The sequence below is a fragment of the Sciurus carolinensis genome, chromosome 2 (genome assembly GCF_902686445.1).
Source record: "Sciurus carolinensis chromosome 2, mSciCar1.2, whole genome shotgun sequence".
Classification (NCBI taxonomy): Eukaryota; Metazoa; Chordata; class Mammalia; order Rodentia; family Sciuridae; genus Sciurus; species Sciurus carolinensis.
Window position 1 is genome coordinate 152181891 of NC_062214.1, and position 17880 is coordinate 152199770.

General features: G+C 42.1%; 1 protein-coding gene across 1 annotated transcript in view; it reads left to right on the forward strand.

The window, feature by feature from the left end:
• Positions 1-203: 203 nt before the first annotated feature.
• Frmd6 (FERM domain containing 6) overlaps positions 204-17880 on the forward strand; it is a 254837-nt gene continuing 237160 nt past the window's right edge. Inside the window, exon 1 of the mRNA XM_047540498.1 lies at positions 204-496. The gene's annotated coding sequence lies outside the window, so the exon portion shown is untranslated. The remainder of the gene's footprint in view (positions 497-17880) is intronic.

Sequence of the window (17880 nt, forward strand, 5' to 3'; positions counted from 1 at the left end):
GTCTGGGTCCTTCCCCCTGGGCGGACATGCTGCTCTCTCAATTTTCCCAGGCCCAGTGATATCCCTACTGACAGGTACAGGCATGCATCAGAAATCTGGAGGCCTGCCCAAAAAGTATGTCTGCTGTTTGTAGCATGTGGCAATTACATGAGTAATGCAGAGGCAGCTCTTCTATGAGAAATTGAAGCTGGAGAAAGAGGGCTTTCCTCCTAGAAGGAAGGGGCTGGGTGAACTATTGCCTGGGAAGCCTCTGTCCTCTCCTTCCCATTCCCCTGAACTCAATTCATTTCTCTCCAAACATTCTTGAGCACCTGGCTCTGGTACTCAACAAGCCATGGGAATGAGAAAGAGCTGGCAGGGAGGAAGTAGCTTGCTTGCTCATAGCAGCTGAAAGTTTTCTTTCCACCGTTCTGGTTCCAGGGAAGGGAGCTGAAGAGACTCTGACATCGGGCCTGTTCTCCGAGCAGCACCTGGCTCCTGGGGGCTTCAGCAGCAGGTAGGAGAAGAGTGCTTGCTCTTACCTTTAGTTTTTATGAATATAATCTAAAGACAAGTTTCATGTTAAATGTCAGTATGTTGGACACAGTAGAATCATCAAAATGTTTAAGCGATTTTGATTTCATCTGTGAACTAGCCCAGACTAATGGAAGAATTGGTGCTGTTGGTGAAGAGTTTTAGTCCCATGATTTCATCTTTGGGGAGGAGAGGCCTTGAGATGTCCAAGTGTTACAGCCACGGCAGGCAGGGCAGGAAGGAGTTCACATCTTATTGAATTAATGCTTGTGTGCTCTGGACTTTAGCTTGTGTGTGTGTGTGTGTGCGTGTGTGTGTGTGTGTGTGTGTCCTGCACTATGGAGACACTTACCTTTGTTAGAACCTGCTCAACACAGGTGTTGATCTTCCAGAACACAGGCCCCCTTTGATATGTCACATTTCGTTTTCAATGTTCCTGCTCTAAACATTTCATGAGTCCAACAATGACTGACTTCTTTTAAGACACCACCATACGTTTTTCAGAGTCTGAAAATATCAAGTAGGTGTCAAGTTACATGAATACCAATTACATGTTCACCCTCTGGGTCGCAAAAAGAGACGTTTATATATTTTGGGTTCATGCACTTCTTTTACAAAGGATATAACTTAGTAAAACTAGACAAGAGACCATAAAGTGAATGCAATGAGCTGTTGCAGAGTTTGTCATAACCAGAACCCAAGTGCTGTAAAAGTAAAATATGCTGCATGTGTGATAGAAGGAAGTCATAAAGGGAATATGGGAAAGAACAAAGTGAGTTTATGTGAATTTTTAGGTCTACTTTTTAAAAGAAAACTAAGTTTGTGAGTCAGCAACCAGGATGTCAATTCTCAGAGAAGACGTTTATGAATTGTGTCATTACATCACTTTTCTAAAAGGACTGAAAGTGAAGTTATCTATTGTTTACCATTGTATGAGCATTTATGCATTTAAGAGACAGAGAGAGAGAGATGCATACTGAGTTACAAATACATGCTGAATTATTTTAAAATGCATATCTCTTACCATGTATTCTGCAAATACTAATCAACACCTTCTGTATTATGGACACTGTGCTAGGCCCTGGACTGCACACACACACACACACACACACACACACACACACACACATATGTATATATCTTCCATATGCATATATATACATGTACATGTATGTACATATGCATATACATACATATAGGTATATATGTACATATGCACATATGTGTGTATACATGTACATATATATGTATATCAAACGTTAATGTTCTTCTTCAGTAACCTTTATCCATCTCTTATTTGTGTTGTCAACAGAAAGACAACCACAGAGTTTTAGTGCCATTATTGTTAGGGGATTCCTAAGGTCACCTAGTTAACCTGAATTTCTTGTGTACTGACCTACTAGAAAATATACATATTGTCCAATTGGGAGGACACCTGTTGACAATGAATAGCACCTCTCTAACTTCCCTGCGGGGCTCCAGCTTTCTTAAAATCCAGTTCTCTGAGGCCTTGCCAGTCAATGCACTATTGAATTTGGATCCTATTTGTGGTCTCTGAGTGCTCTGGAGGACACTGCTCCTGACTGAGAGCAGGTGCTAGGCAGGTGCTATGCCTTCTTTACCCTGTCCTGTTCCCAAAACCCTCTGGAATGAGCTTGGCTGGTGTCGGGAGGTAGAGCTCCTTTCCCTTTGGAAGTCTCTTCTCTGCGTGTCTCCCAGGGGACCTGCTTCTTCCTTTTGTGTCAGCTCTGATTCTCCTGGGGCCTCAGCAAGCACTGGTGGACCTCTTTGCATGCTAGCCCTGTGGTGCTGTCCTGCCACTGGGGGCTGGCTCCTCAGCTAGTCTGAGGTTGATAGATGGGACAGTCACCTCATTCCCAGCACATGCTCTTCTTTTGCACTTCTTCCTTACAGCTGCTTCCCATCTTGGTCACTGTAAATAAACACTCTGGAAAACGTCTGGTTTGCCATCTATGGTGCCTTAGCTCTGTACAGCTCCCAGTTCTGCTGACCATTGCTGCTGGGGGTGAAATGACAAAGCAGAAAGAAATCAACAGCAACAATGATAACAGCACCCAATATTTGCCGAGCCCTGGCTCTGGGCCAGGCACTGTGCTGAAGGCTGTATGCACATGTTCTAATTTATTCTTGGCAATTCTGTGGCATAGACTACTGGCATTCTCATTTTACAGAAGAAGAAACTGAGGCTTAGCCTTTTACCTGTTGCTAAGGGATCAAATCTAACTGCCTGCTCCAAAGCACACATCCATAACCTGTGATGAGCGTGACAAGCAGGTTTGGCTTGAGAGTTGGCCAAGGGAGGACCCTGGAGGCGGGCTCTGAGGCTGCTCCCTCTGCTCTTCCTAGCTCCCCTGCTCTTCTGTGGAGCCTCTGAAAAGGTCTGCTGGAGACCACCAGGGAGACCAAAGGGCTTGCTCTGCTGCCTGTGACTTCTCTCTTCAAGTGGTCTATCATGCCTGCCTCTGAGGTCTGGCAGCTGACATTTATCCTGATCTTTGTTTATAAACAAGGGCACACATCCTGTTCTTTCCTTGCTATTTGGGACTGACTTTAATTCCATAGGAGCACATGTTCTACTTCCACTGTGCTGGTGTTTGGGAGACAGACTTCAGACTTAAGGGGAGTCAGGGAGTGTCCAACCCTGTTCTTTTCCTTTCTTTAACTTTCAGTGAATGCATTCCCCAGAACCCACCTAGAACCAACCAAGAGGAGTTCTCTTTGGGGATGATCTCTGTTTCATCAACTACCATTCCCAGTAACTGAAACCGCTTTCAGGAAGAGTTTGAGAAGTCTCCAGGATGTTTACCCTTGGGCTCCACAAATCACGAGTGATGTCCTTGTTTTTGAGGGGCATGCTCACATCCAGAACCCATTTCTGTTTGTAGGCAAGTCTTCTGTAATGTAGATCTTGTCTCACAAGACAGGGAACCAGGGAAGGGCTAAGATTGGCCTCAATACCAAGACCATTGGTAGTACTTTGGTTAACTTGAGCAGTGCACTGAGTCCCCATCCCCTTAGGCATTTTAGAAATGACTATTGTATGACATGGAAATGAATTAATGAAGCACAAGCATCTTTGATATTTTCAGTTTCAAAAGGTTACCTTATGTTGACATATTTAAAGAAGAGAATGAAAGAATTGGATGTTTGAAACAATAAAATGGGAGAAGACTAATACTAATTGAGCCCCTATTATGTATCTGGTACCCTTGTAGCCTCTGCATATGATGATATAGCATTGCATCCTGACAGAACCTGGCAAGACAGAAAGACCATTTTACAATTGAAGAACTTAGGTTCATAAAAAGTTAAACTACTAAGTGTGGTGGAGGTATAATACAAGCATAGGTCAGAATTCAAAGCAAGGTTGCTCTCTTTATTCCACATGCCTCCATTATGGCGCCTGGTTTATAAGCCCCTTCCCAGTGGAAGGAGTGTCCCCAGATGGCTTATCTCATTTAACCTGCACAATCCTGGGATGTGAGTGCATAGAACTTATTTGATAGATAAGCAAATGGAGACTGAGCTGTGACTGCTGGGCCAATGGAAACCAGGGCATGCTAAGTCTTGCTTCCTACTCATCTCAAAGACAGCCAATTTCTGGGGGAAACGGTGTTCACAAGAAAAAATTTAATCCCCTGGATTCTAATCAACAATAATCTCTCTGTATCACTTTAGATTTTTCCAACCTTGATTTTAGCAGCATGTTTGCTACGTATGCTTTACTTTGTTCTCTATTTTAGCCCTGATATTTTCTGAATAGCTGTCAGGGCCATTCCCTGTTGCCTTGGACATAAAGTCTGGTTTCTGTGTAGATGGCAGACTTCTTAGCAGATTGTACTTGGCCACACCCTTGGTTTTCTCTCCCAAACATACTTTTTTCCTTCTTTATGGCCTGGATAAGCTGAAATTTTTCCAAATTTTTAACTTCTGCCTCCATTTATATCAACAATTCCATATTTAAATCATTTCTCTGCTCTTGTTTCACATAGGTGGTCAAGCGAAGCCAAACTGCCCCTTCAACATTTCACTAAGAAATTCCCTCAAATATCCAGTTTCATCACTCACAAATTCCACCTTCCACTAACCCTGGAACACAAACACTTTTCAGCCATTTTTTTTTATCATTTTGTAATAGCAATCACCTTTTGTTCATTGTCCAATAACATGTTCCTCCCTCCAGAGGGATGAGCTCTGGAGGCCTTGAGCATCCAGAATGTTCTACCAACATTCCATTCAAGACCACTTAGGCATTCTCTAAGAATACCGAGGCTTTCTCTATAGTTCTTCCTTTCTTTCTGAGCCTTCACAAGAATCAATTGTAAAGATTCATTTTGGAGAGAAGCCAAACATTTAGACCATAGCAGGAAGGTATGCTCTCCTAAGAGGAAATCACTGAGTCAAATAGTATGACACATTTTATAGCTGTAATGACAAATTGCCTGACTTCTCTTTTCAGAAGTCAGTAACAAACACCAGTACTTATTTCCTTACAGTCCCAGCCTGGTCTATTCTTTATTAACCTGATTTTTTTTTTTTATAGTTCTCTGCTCCAAAAGGTTTGGGGAACTGGCCTTAGAATTGTCTTTCTCCCCATCATTGATCCTTCTGAGAACTGAGTTATCTACCAGCTGTAATTTCTCCAAACAGGGTAATACAGCCCTAAATTGCCATTTTCCATACGAGTGGAGTTGAGAAGGTGGAGGAAAGGTATGGGATACGTTGAGAAATAAAGACAAATAGGGGAAGAACTCATGATAAATCAGTAGTCAGAGCAGTAATGGAGAATGTGGAAATATTAACCTCTTTGTGAATCTTGAAGACTAGGATCTGAAATATATTTATTCATTGATTGATTTCTATGGTACCCATCTCCAGACAGCCCCAAGCAACCCCCACCTCCTGACAGTAGCACCCTGTATTGTACCTTTCTATATTCTACCAGGTTATTCTGTGTAGCTAGTAGAATACAGGAGAAGTGATGGTGTGTCTCTTCCAATATTGGAGGTTGTAGCTTCCATCTTGGGTGAACAGCACCATGGAGGGGCTCATGTGATGCTGGTGGGGACAGTGTTCTACCTGTAGAAGAATCCCAGAGCACACCTCCACCAGAAACCCTATCGGTTGGCTCGCCTCGTTCCTTGTTAAGAGTTTGAATAGATAATAACAGGTAACTGTTGCTGTAGAACAAACCACTCCAAACCACAGTGACCAAAAACAACAAACATTTATTGTTCTTTGGGTTAGCTGAAGAGCTCTTATGTTGTTTTTTTCTGGGCTTACTTGTATGACTATAATCAGCTAAAGATTTAAGAGGCCCTCCTAAGGGCAGGGCCTCAGACAGGCATGGCTGGAGCAACCAAGAGGGCTGCATTTCTCCCTCCTGTCATCATGGACTTTATCAAGAGACAATAGGAGATGCTACAAGTCTTCTTGAAGTCTGAGCTTAGAAGTTGAACAATCTCATTTCTGCCACTTTCTATTGGATAAAGCAAGTAGGAAGATCATCCTAGATTCAATGGATAGGGGAATAAACTCTACTTTTTAATGAGAAAATTTTCAAATAATTTGTCCTCATTTTAAATCCACCAAGTTCACACTTTGGCAACAATTATTTATGTACCTCCCATGTACCAAATATATTCATTCTTTTCAAAATCCCTGGAGTCTCTTCTAATAACCACACAGGCCCAAAGTAATGATCTAATGATCTGCATCTTGTCCAGACATAGATAAGTCTCCTCATGTGTAGCTCCTCTTCATTCAGAAGGAAGTTTGCCTTCCAACCTAGCAAGTCTTGGCCTGTTTACTTTCTCTAAACTCTTTCCAAATTAAACCATATATCCAGCATACAATGAAACAGGGACAAGAGAGTCCTGATAGTTATCCCTATCCAAAAGTTGGAGGCAATGGCAGTAATTGGTCCACAGTAATTCTGAAATCTCTCTGGACACATATTTTCAGGTTCCTCTACTCAAGCAGGCAGGGTCCTTTGATTAGGACCTGGTTTTGCTTTTTACTCAGCCATCTAGGTTTTTGATTCTACCTTCTAAGATGTCTTTTCTTTTTGAAAATAAGTGACCTATGTTTGCAGCTAAATCATTTTCTCAGCCTGCTTCCTGCCTGTGAAAATGTGAAAGCCCAGAAGTCTCCTATCATTTTAAGTTGTTACTTCAGTATGATACAACTGCTTTAAAAGCTTTGTGGGTTTTTTCTGTATCTTATTTTTGTATCCTCCATTAAATAAAATCTTCACCCATAATTCCCTTCTCTTACACTAGAGTTGTCCAATAGAAATATAATGCATACCACAGTTGTGAGCCAAGTGTATAATTTTTTAAAATCCTAATAGCCATGTGTGTATGTGTGTGTGTGTGTGTGTGTGTGTGTGTGTTTTGCCGGGGATTGAATCTGGGCCCTTGCATATGCTAGGCAAGAAATCTACCACTGAGCCACACCCCAAGCCACAGCCAAATTTTTTAGAGAACAGTAAAAAGAAATAGGTAGAAGTAATTTTAATAATATATTTTCTTTAGCCCAACAGATCCAAAATATTATTTCAACATATAATTAATATAAAATGTATGAATATGATATTTTACATCTTTCATACTAAGATTTTGTTTTAAAAATCCAGTGTATATTTTATGCTTAAATACATCTCAATTCAGACTGGCCACATTTCAACTGCCCAGTAGCTTCTTGTGGCTAGTGGTTACCATATTGGACATCCCAGCTCTAGGTTACTGAGCTATTTTAAGATTAGGCTTCTATGATTTTTAGAAGCCTTTTTGTCTAGTTGAGAAGGCTACTTAGCACTACCCAAAGTCTTTTATTAGTGCTCCTAATAAAAGGTCTTACATCCACCCCTTTGATTAACTTTTACCTTGAGGTCATTTCTTACTGAGAATCCTTTGCCAGCTGGAGAGAATGGAGATGAAAAACAGTTTTAGTTTCCAACTCAGCAAGTTCTGGGCCCTCCTCATTTCCTCCACTTTCTGTTTGCAAACGAAATTGTTCTTTCTTCAGCTCACACCTCTTCCTGAATTTAGTGTTCTGTCTGAAATTCTCTTTAGACAGACCCACAGACTTATTGCATGGATCTTTTTTTAATCTTACAAGTTACCACAGGTGGCAGTTTTGCTGATTGTTTCACCAATATGGGTTGCCTTTTTCCAGCTCCCAAAGACAATTTCCTTACTTTTCTTCCAGCCTCTGCCCACCATCTGGTCCCAAAGCCAATGCTGCATGTTTTATATTTTGGTCATGGAAGCACCCCATTTTTGTTTTTAGTGATCCATTGCAGAGTAATGAACACCTCCAACACTTAGTGACTTAAAACAACACTGATTTATTGCTTCTCATGATCTATGGACTGACTGGTTAATTTAATCACTTCTGGTAATATCCAGGCTTATTCACATGGCTGCCTCCAGCGGGAAGATTGACTAGGGCTGGGTTCAGCCGGGTCAGCTGGCCTCTTTCTCTGAGTGTTTTTTCATCCTTCAGGAGGCTAGACTTTCTCACACAGTGGCAGCAGCATTCTAAGAGTACAAGTCTCAATGTACAAATATTTGCCAAGTCTCTACATTATCAGTTCTGATAACCCCATTGGCCAAGCAGTCCCACAGCAAAGCCCAGAGTCAATATGGAAAGAAATCACACAAGGGCATGGATCCTGATCGTCATGACTAGCTGAGGAATAATTAGCATACAGCCTTCCAGTCTATTTCCTATAGGCATGGTATGCATTACCCAGGATATTTAATATAAAGCCCTTTTTAGAACAGTCCTGCTGCTCCACAATCTGTCCAAAGTCCCACAGGCAGTTATTGGAATTCTGTTCCAAAATTGCTTTTCCTTTACATCTAGAAAGATTCCATGCAGCTTGTTCTAGTCACAGTCCAATAAGGAAGAAAGAATTGAGCAGATGGGACCTGTTTCCTGGGAGAGGAGTGAATTGGAATTCCACTACAGTGGCACTAACCTGGGTAGTTCCCACACAGAGCCCGGACGTTGTCCCTTGCAGTAGGTGATGTTCATTAAACACCTGTTCCGTCATGGTCTTTTTCTTCTAGAGAGGAGATTGACCCTGCCCTTAACAGAAATTGTTGACCCTCAGCAATGGTGGCTGAGCCCATATATTTTCTGTGAAAAGTAATCATCTGGCCTGAGTAGACAAGAGAAAGTGAAGCAAGAGGAGTGCCCCATTTTCCTTTCCATATTTTATGTTAAAATTCTATGGTTTAACAGAAGTCAAATTTCCTGTAAGAGAAATTAGCTAACATTTTTTCAGCACTTGTTATGTGTTAGACATTGTATAAAATCTTCAACTATTTTATCTCATTTAATCCTCAAAGCAGTCTGTTTTACAAATGAGGAAATGAGATCTAGAGAAACTACTTAACAGCCCAAGGTCACACAGCAAGTAAGAGGGAGATCAAGGGCCTAAACTCAGGTGGCCTGACTTTGAGGGCCATTAATCACTATCACACAGCTGTCTTCCTACAGGGAAGATGAGAGACAAGGAAGGAAGAAAAAGCAGCCATGGGTTATAGTAGGAGCAAGGCAATTGTCCAGATTCTGTGTATGTTTTCTTCAGGCATTTGGTTCTTTGGGGTTTTGTATAAATTGTTCTTATGGGACTCTGACTTGTCTCTGGTGCCTTGCTTTCTCAGTTAGGGAAGTATTTTTTCCTAGTTTATCTCACTTGAGCCTCATATCTGAACTGAACTTGGTAAATTGAAAATATTCTAATGTCTTGTAGAAATAATGGCTTTGTGGCCCTGAACCTGACCGGAGAGTACACTGTGCCCCCTAAGACCTCAGCAGGACTCTCACTACCCTAGTGGAAAACACACAGCATCAATAGAAAATACTCTGATTCTGCTGCTGCTATATCAAGATTAATGACATGTGAATGAGCCAGGTTTGCAGGGAGTAAAAGCAGAGCAACTGACATTCAAAACTGACTCTTTTAAAATCTGCCCAAATGTGGCTGAAGTTGCACTTTAAAGGTTTTTGGCAGTTATGCATTTTGGGAAATGATGGGGGAAATCTTAAAGATGTAAATTCAGGTGGACTTAATATAATGTAGTGTGCATGTAAAGAGAAAAGTTTTGAATGGAGCAAAGTGCTCTACTTCATCATTTTAGATTAATTTTTGTTTGTATTAACACAAAAAGGCCTGGATCATTAGTGTGTCTTCAGCTCATAGAGGAAGAAGATTTATGAGGTTAAAGAAATCTGGAGGCCATAGAGGATGCTACATGCTCATAGTTAAGGTGCGAGTCACATGTCCCTCAAGCACTCTAAGTTGGAAGCCCACGGAGTGACCAGTGAAGCACATTGTTCTTATGTTAATTTCTATTGCAGATGTCAACAGTCTCAAATGTATTACCATAAATTAGGAAGTATCTTTGATACTTCATGGATTTTGGCCATAAATACTCTATTAGTCTGTTTTTTGTTACTATAATGAAATACCTGAGGCAGGATAATGTTATAAAAAAAAGGCAGCTCACAGTTTTGGATATTCAAGGGAATAGCACTGGCATTAGCTAAGCTCTGGTAAGGGCCCAATTTGCTGTGTCACGTCATGACTGGAGTATGAGTGTGAGGAAAAGTTCACATTTCAAAACAGGAAGCTAGAGGGATGAAGTTCCCATGACCCCTTCCAAGGGCATGTCCCCCGTTGACCTCCCAGGAAACCTCCCCTCTTAAGGGCCTCTTCATCTCCCATATCCAAAAAGCCAAGTTCCCAACACATAAACCTTTGCAGAGACAAAACACATCCAAACCTTAGTAAATACAGGAGAATTGTCAGCTAACCAAGGTGGCTTGGAATTAAGAGGGCTGATACCTTAGACAGCTTCCCTTTCCCTTCTTCATAGCATCAACCATTTCTTCTGCCCATAAATTCAGACAATTCAGAATCATGCTACATACTGAATAATCTCTCCATGCTATCTCCTTCTGTCTTGCTGCCTCATTTGGGTTGGGTTTACATCATTTTCAATAAACGTCCTTTGGACATTTCCAGTAAGAAGCATCCTAGAATGTTAGTCATGATTTATCTTGTATAAATTTAGCGCTGGTATAAGACATGTATTTCTCCATCCTGCATTATCATGACCCAGTGCATGGGATTAGGATACGTCCTCTGCACTATCTCTATACTGTAAATTCCTGTTTAAGCAATCTTTAATTTTTGACTTGTCACTAATTATATTAATAAAGGGGAATACCATGCAGCCTGCTTAATTGATACCTATCATGGAGCAAAATGTTGTTTTTCATTAGGTTATGATGATTTCTGGTCAAGTCCTTATCATTAAAACAATAGAGGTTTGCTCTCGGTTATTTGTCAGTTTGGGTGATTGTGGTGCCTCTGATGCAGATTTGTTCTGGGTGTGCCACAGAATGGAAAGCACCTGTTTCAAAGCAGCGTGTGTGGTTGATAGCTCCTGTCTGAGTCTCTGGGCCAGTCAGCGCTATTTTACCAGGGAGCAGTAGGCACCTCTGATTTGACCCAACAGAGAGGGGACTGAAGGACACCAATGAGAAAAGCAGGAGTGAAAGAATGAGCAGTTTTGAGTCAGGCCAGAGTAAGGGTTTCCTGGTCTGGAGATGAGTTGCAATGTCAGCAGCTGAGAAATGAAGCTGTGAGCTGTCACTCACCAAGGCACTCTCAAAAGCCCTTTTCTTCCCCCTAGATAAAGATTTATTAAGATGTTGAAGAGGATAGCATAGACTACACTTGCCCATATTTGTTTTATAGTGTTTCTTTTTAAATTCAGACAGCAGCTCCCTGTCATTTTAATTGAGCTATTCAAATCCTAACAAGACGCCAGGCAGCCACTGGCACCTGGTGCCACACCTCTTGTTTCTCCTCAGGTCCTAAAGCTAACCTAGGCTCCTGGGAGCAGGTCTCTGCGAGAAGTTCTGTCTTAAGGCTCAGACCTGAGTTAGGAATGGTTCCTCTGGTGACTGACACCTCTCTGGCAGGAAAGCAGAGTCCCCTACCCAGAGGCTAGGTTGGATGTACACTGTTCATGTGTCATTTCTTTATGTTAACAAATATTTTTAAAAATCGTTATCATTTATACCATAAGATGGATCACTTATTTTTTAAGTTTTTCATTCATTGACTGTGTTAGTTACTTTCTTTTGTATAACAAACTGGGCATGTCTTCAAGAAAGGAAGGGGACTTACAGGTCAGGGGACAAGGACAAAAGGGCTGTCCACACAAGATGTCAAGTCTAGTAGAGGGATGGATTTCTGGTAGATTCTGAGTGGCAGTGACTCCCAAATCTGTATCCATAGCTCTGGATGCTCTCCAGGGTTCCAAATTTTACAATTTCCCTTTGGTTGTATTCGCTTGAAGTCCAAGGGGGACCTTCTTCTTTGTCCCCACTCCTACCTTCTCCTTCCTCCAAGTCTTCTTGAACTTCTCCCAACTTTATCTACCAGTCACCAGATCCTCCACATTTTATCTCAAAAATTTCTCTGCTCCAAGTCCCTACTGTTCCTGTCTTCTTTATGACTCAGTGCCTTCACATGGCCAAAGGCAGTGGCCTTTTTTAGTGGCCTTTCTGCCTCCATCTCTCTCTTTCTTATTTTCCCTTCCATGCTACTGCTAAAATTAACTATGTCAACTCCAATCTGATCACCATTCTCCTCTAAAACCCCTGCCTTTAATAATCTGTCATATCTACAGAAGAAAATCTAAATTCTGCAGTGCAGCATCCAAAGCCTGTCTCCATCTGAAATCCGACCCACCCTACCTGACCACAACCTCCTCTGGAATGCAGGTTTTAGTGACTTTGCTTATACTCCTTCATCTGTGTGAAATGACATTTTCCAGCCTATCCCACTCTCCACTGTTCCATCAAATCTACCAGAAATTTCACCTCCTCTGCCATGTTCTCTCCAGCTCCCCCAGGCCACCATATCAACCCCTAGAGCACTTCCCACAGAGCTGCCCCTGTGGCTGTGACAGGGGTGTTCAGCTTGGTGCCTACACACATCAAGTACTCAGTGATGAGCAGGTGGGAAAAGGGTCCAAGGAATGACAAGGTATCAGAGAGGAGAAGAGAGAACACTGAACACCAAGGTAAAACAGCAAGATGTGTTCATTTACAACCATCAGACTGGAAAAGACTAAAAAAACTGATTGCCCAGTGTTGAGGTTGAGGGAAGACAATAGCCTTTGCTGCTGGAAGGTTGGATACAGGTGGAGAATTTGTCCAGGAAAATTTGACAGGATGCATCAAAGTCTTAAGAAGATGACAGAATTTGACTAGCACTTCTGTTTTGAAGAATTCTTCTTAAGGGAAGAATCTGACAGTGATGCTTATCTAAAGATCCTTGTTTATATCAGCAATAACATAGCGACATGTGAAATGTGAAACTATAGGTAATTGATTAGATAAACCATACCACCTTTTTAGGCTCTGAACTATTAAACAGACATTAAAAACGATAACGTGGATCTGTATTTATAAATATGTATAATGATACTCGTGATTTAGTAAAAAATGGGAAAAGTCAGTTATAAAAATATATGTATACGGTGATCTCACATATAAATACCAACATAGAAAAAAATAATCTTGCAGGGTACATATCATAATGTTAGCTGTGCTTATTCCCAGTTAACAGTGGTATTCTTTATGTTTTCTGTATTTTCTGAATGAAATGAGCAGGAATTAGTTATATAATCACACACACATACACACACACACACACACACACACACACGCCCCATAAAGCTGTTTCTATTAAGGGAAAGAGCAGAGAAAGCAGAAATCAGTCGCAGCACTTAGCCACCTCACCCTAAATTCCAGTTTTCCAACTTCATAGTAGCCTCAGGGCAGCCTGGCTTGGGTGGACACTTAAGGCAGAAGAGAGGCAAATGTGTCCCATACCTAGTTTAATATTCAAACAAGCCAAGAATCCATTTGAGGATATCTGAAAGTCACTGGGGCTAAAGCGGCTAGTGACCCTGAATAATTCATAGATCTTTTCAAAAGTCTACTATAAAGGAAAATCATTTAAAAGCAGTGTCTCTAACAGGAATTGCAGTCTGAATGAGCTAAAACGGAGCAGGGCCGCTGGCAGCAGCTCCTGGGGCTGATGACCTCCTCCTCTTCCCGTCTCCCACCAGCACATTTTAGCTCATAGAGAGCCTGCTGGTTTCCATTCAATTAGAAGTGTTCCACCAACAGTGTTTGTTGAAAACACAACCCAGGGGAAGCCAAAAGGGGCAGGCTGGGCACTGAGGCAGCGGCAGTGCTGAGTGAGGGCCTGGGGAGTTTGACTCTGGATCCTTCCCCAGACCCCTGGACTGGGCAACAAGTGAGGAGCCACCTTTCCCTTGGCACTGGAGATCAGGGCTACTCAGCCTCCAGCTGCTCTGTGCAGCTTGGAACAAGGGAGCCCTCGCCTAGCCATGGGAGGCACCTTATTCTTCAAGACTCCTTCCGCTACAGGGCAGCCTCAGGCCCTGGTGTGGTCGGAGCGGCTTCTCCCCTCTCCAGCCCCTCAGCCCTCCCTGCTGCTGTTTCAGTGATGAGGCTTCTGGGCAGGGGCGTGTATGGAGAGCACACAGCAACCCGGCCAGCCCTGCCTGGTGACACATGCCCTGTCTTCCCCCACCTCCTGCTTCTTCAATGCTCCCTCCCTTGGCTGCCCAGACTCATAACTCTGGAGGGCCCCCGAGGCTGGCCCTGGCAGCCGTTTAGCCGAGTCTGTCCCCAGAGCAAATTGTCTGGGAGCTCTGCCAGCTCCTGAAGAAAATCTGCCTTGTGAACGGGGAAGAAGCCTCTTTCATACTTGCTGCTAATCACGTTATTCACAGGAGAGAGATCTGCGTTTCCTTCCTTTCCCACCAGCCTCCGTACGCAAGCCCCTACTTGTCCTGTGTCCTGGAGGAGACAGGAGCAGAGGTGAGCAGGTGTGGACCACCGTCCAACACGTGGAGGACAAAGTCAAATAAATGTTCTAAGAAGTGGTCTGATGTCTCAAAAAGCTAAGGCAACTTATTAAACAGAAGAAAAATAATGATCTCGCCTGACTGGAAAGTTTATGGCAGCCCACGATGAGTACTCTCCCCCTTCCCAAAACAAAACGTCCTGCGAGTTCTGTCTTAAAAAGCAAACTGTAATTAAAGTCTGTTGCCTGTGAGGTTGATTTCTCTGTGATGTTTCTAAGCCGATTTGATTGTCTCTGCCTCGTCTTGTCCTTTCACTTTGGCCTTCTCTCTCTTCTCACGCCTTCCTCCAGACCATGGTCTTTTTCTTTATTTCCTTCCTGGCTTTGGACATTCTCAATCTCAAGTGAGTGGAGGTCAGTGGTCACAGGGTGACTATGAAAAACTGGGACTTGTAAGTTAAGAACAACAGCAACAAAAATCATGTGAAGGGCTGGGGCTGAGCACTTGCCTAGCATGTGCGAGGCACTGGGTTTGATCCTCAGCACCACATAAAAATTAAACAAATGAGATAAAGGCCTGCTGTCCATCTACAACTCAAAAAAAAAAAAAAAAAAGAAAATCATGTTTATAAAAAAGTCAGGCATAGACAAGGGACATCTCCTAGTAATGAGTTCAGGAAGTTATGCCTTGACATGACTGCCCACCTTTGTTCTAAATGTTTAAGCAAGTCCTTCTCAGGAATTGGTTCTCGGGATAGTTTACCGGGCACACAAGAGAATCCATTACCATACTTTAATTTTGTCCCCTCTTGACTCTGGCTTTTCTTCATCAGACTTGGCTCTAAATTACAAATTCTAATTGGAAAAAAAAATCACTCTAGAAGGACAAACATTTGTTACCAATAACAATGCACATGTGTGTGTGTTCTAAATAAGCCTCAAGGGCAACCCCAGTGGAGATGATCCACAATTATTTTGTGAAAACAGCAATGCTGGAGTTAGGCAGAGCACCCTGAGGGGCTGTTTTGGAAGAGAGCTTCATTTGGATGTCTAAGTTCAGAAAAGTTGTATGTTGTTTATTTTTAATCATTCTTAGTGTTGTGCAGGGAGGCCATTGTGACATGGGGTGTGTACAAACACTTATTGGACAAGACCTGTGAGGAGCCCAGCTCTGAACTGAGCATTTTATATGCAGTCTCTCCTGTTATTCTCCTCCCAGCACTGTGAGAAAACAGACTTTGCGAGGCAGGTAACCTAATGAAGGCCATGTAGCTCAGTTGTGGCCAACCCAGGATTTGGACCCATTTTGACAACTCATAAGCCCAGTTTGCCAACTCACCCACCTGAGGCAGGTCTCTTGTTTGCTTTGTGCTCCTACCATACCATGTGGTTTAGTGAGTCAAATAAGACACAGTGCAAGAGACACATCTAAACTGCTCTGCAATTAACAAACAACTGTCCATATGTTCCTTCTATGGCATTTCTCCTTAATGCTCACTCTTCCATTAGCTTTTTTTTTTTTTTTCAGGAATTATTTCCCTATCTTTCCCCTGGCATATTATGAGTAATCTCTAAAAGATATCCAATCAATATTTTTTTACTATAGATTTTTGCTTTAGCCAATGACTTTATTTGTAGATTTATCTGACTTGCCTCATATAAAAAGATCCCAGTAGAAAAAGTTATCACTGATGTACCAAGGGCAGCATACACATGTTATTTTTTGTGTACCATCTGAGAAATCTGAATACATAAACACATCATATCCTGTGTTTACCGGCTCTATCAAAAATGCCTGTAATTGATCTCCTCTTCCAGTGCTGGGAAATCTGCCTGTCCCTCTGGGATTGCACCTCCATGGCCTTCCATAGCTTTTCTACCTTTCTCAGTTTCCACCTTCTGCTGTCAACCTGTGCAGGGGCAAAATCTGTGATATCTGTTTCATCGCCTGATGGTTTCTTTATACCATGCCTGACCTCTCTGGATCACGTGAGCCCTGCTTTTACCAGGAGGCCTGTTGAGGCACTGGCTAGCTCTTGACTTTCTTTGCTTCCCCCATGGCCTCCAGCCCAGGGTGAAGACTGCAGGGCTGCTTGGCAGAGACTGTTAATTTAGTTGCTTTATTTACCTCTAAGCCTGCTCAAATTCTCCAAGTGGCCCTCCTACTTTCTAACCTCCCAGATGACTATTTCTAGTTCAACTTATTAAGTGAGAAACTGATGCTCTCCAAACAGAATAGAGACAGAGACCAAGTTATAAATTACTAAAATAACTTTTGGTCTTAACAAAGGTTGTTTTATTTGTTTTGATTTTGTTTTTTGGGTAGTGCTGGGGATCAAACCTAGAACTTCAGGCATGCTAGGCAGGTGCTTTACCACTGAACCACCTCCCTAACACGACTATAGTTTTTTATGTATAACCTTGGTGGTAATTTTTGTATCAGGTTTCCCAAAAAAGAAAGACTGTGACTGATTCAGATAAGATAGTGTCAGAGTCCAGCGGCTATGAGATGACATGAGGAAGAAAATCCTGATTGTGGAAATTCGTCAAGGTTAGGGGATAAATGAGGATAATCCATTTCAAATTATGAGGATAAACAGGAGTTACTGAGAAGCAGGAGTATTTTTGTAGGTTATAGAACACAGCACTTTATCAACCATCAGTGCTTCCAATAGAGAAGTCTAAGAGATTGGAGAATATGTCACCATTTTATAGATGTCACCATTTTAAAGATGGAAAAACTGAAACAAAAAAGAAGTTAAATTTCTTGGAAGAAAAAAAGATTGGTTAAAAACAAGGATTCAGATTGTAGTGTTTATAATGAAATGACAAATCTAATCTCTATGTTTTCTTCTGTTTTGGTAATAGTACTTCACAGTGTATATACACATAGGAATCATATCCAATCACTTTAGTCCTCTTCAACATAGGACTAGAAATGAAGAACACTGGGCTTTGGGTTTCACCTCTATGATAATCTCCGTCTCTGAAGCCTAGCCATGTTATCCTTTAAGTTCCTCATCTTTAAAGCATTGGCCTGGAGCTGGGTGGTGGTGGATGGATAATAATTATTCATATGAAGGTGCTGTGTGTTGTGGCAATTTAATTAATGTTTATAAAGTACTTGGAGATCTTCAGATGAAGGTGCTCAACCCAAGAACAATTATCACAGGATCCTTCCCACGTTCTGCTCCAGATTTGGGGACCAAAGTGAAAGGAGTTAACCTTGGGACAGGGAAGCCCAAGCACCAGAATTATGATGGAGGGTGTAGAATTCACCCTCCACTCCTTGTGCAGAGAGATGGTTTATTTGGGTTGCTTAAATTCTGCCACAAATCACCATAACCCCAGGAGACAGTGTCCTATCATCCATCCATCAAGCCCGCCACTGGGGAATTTTCTGACTCAGC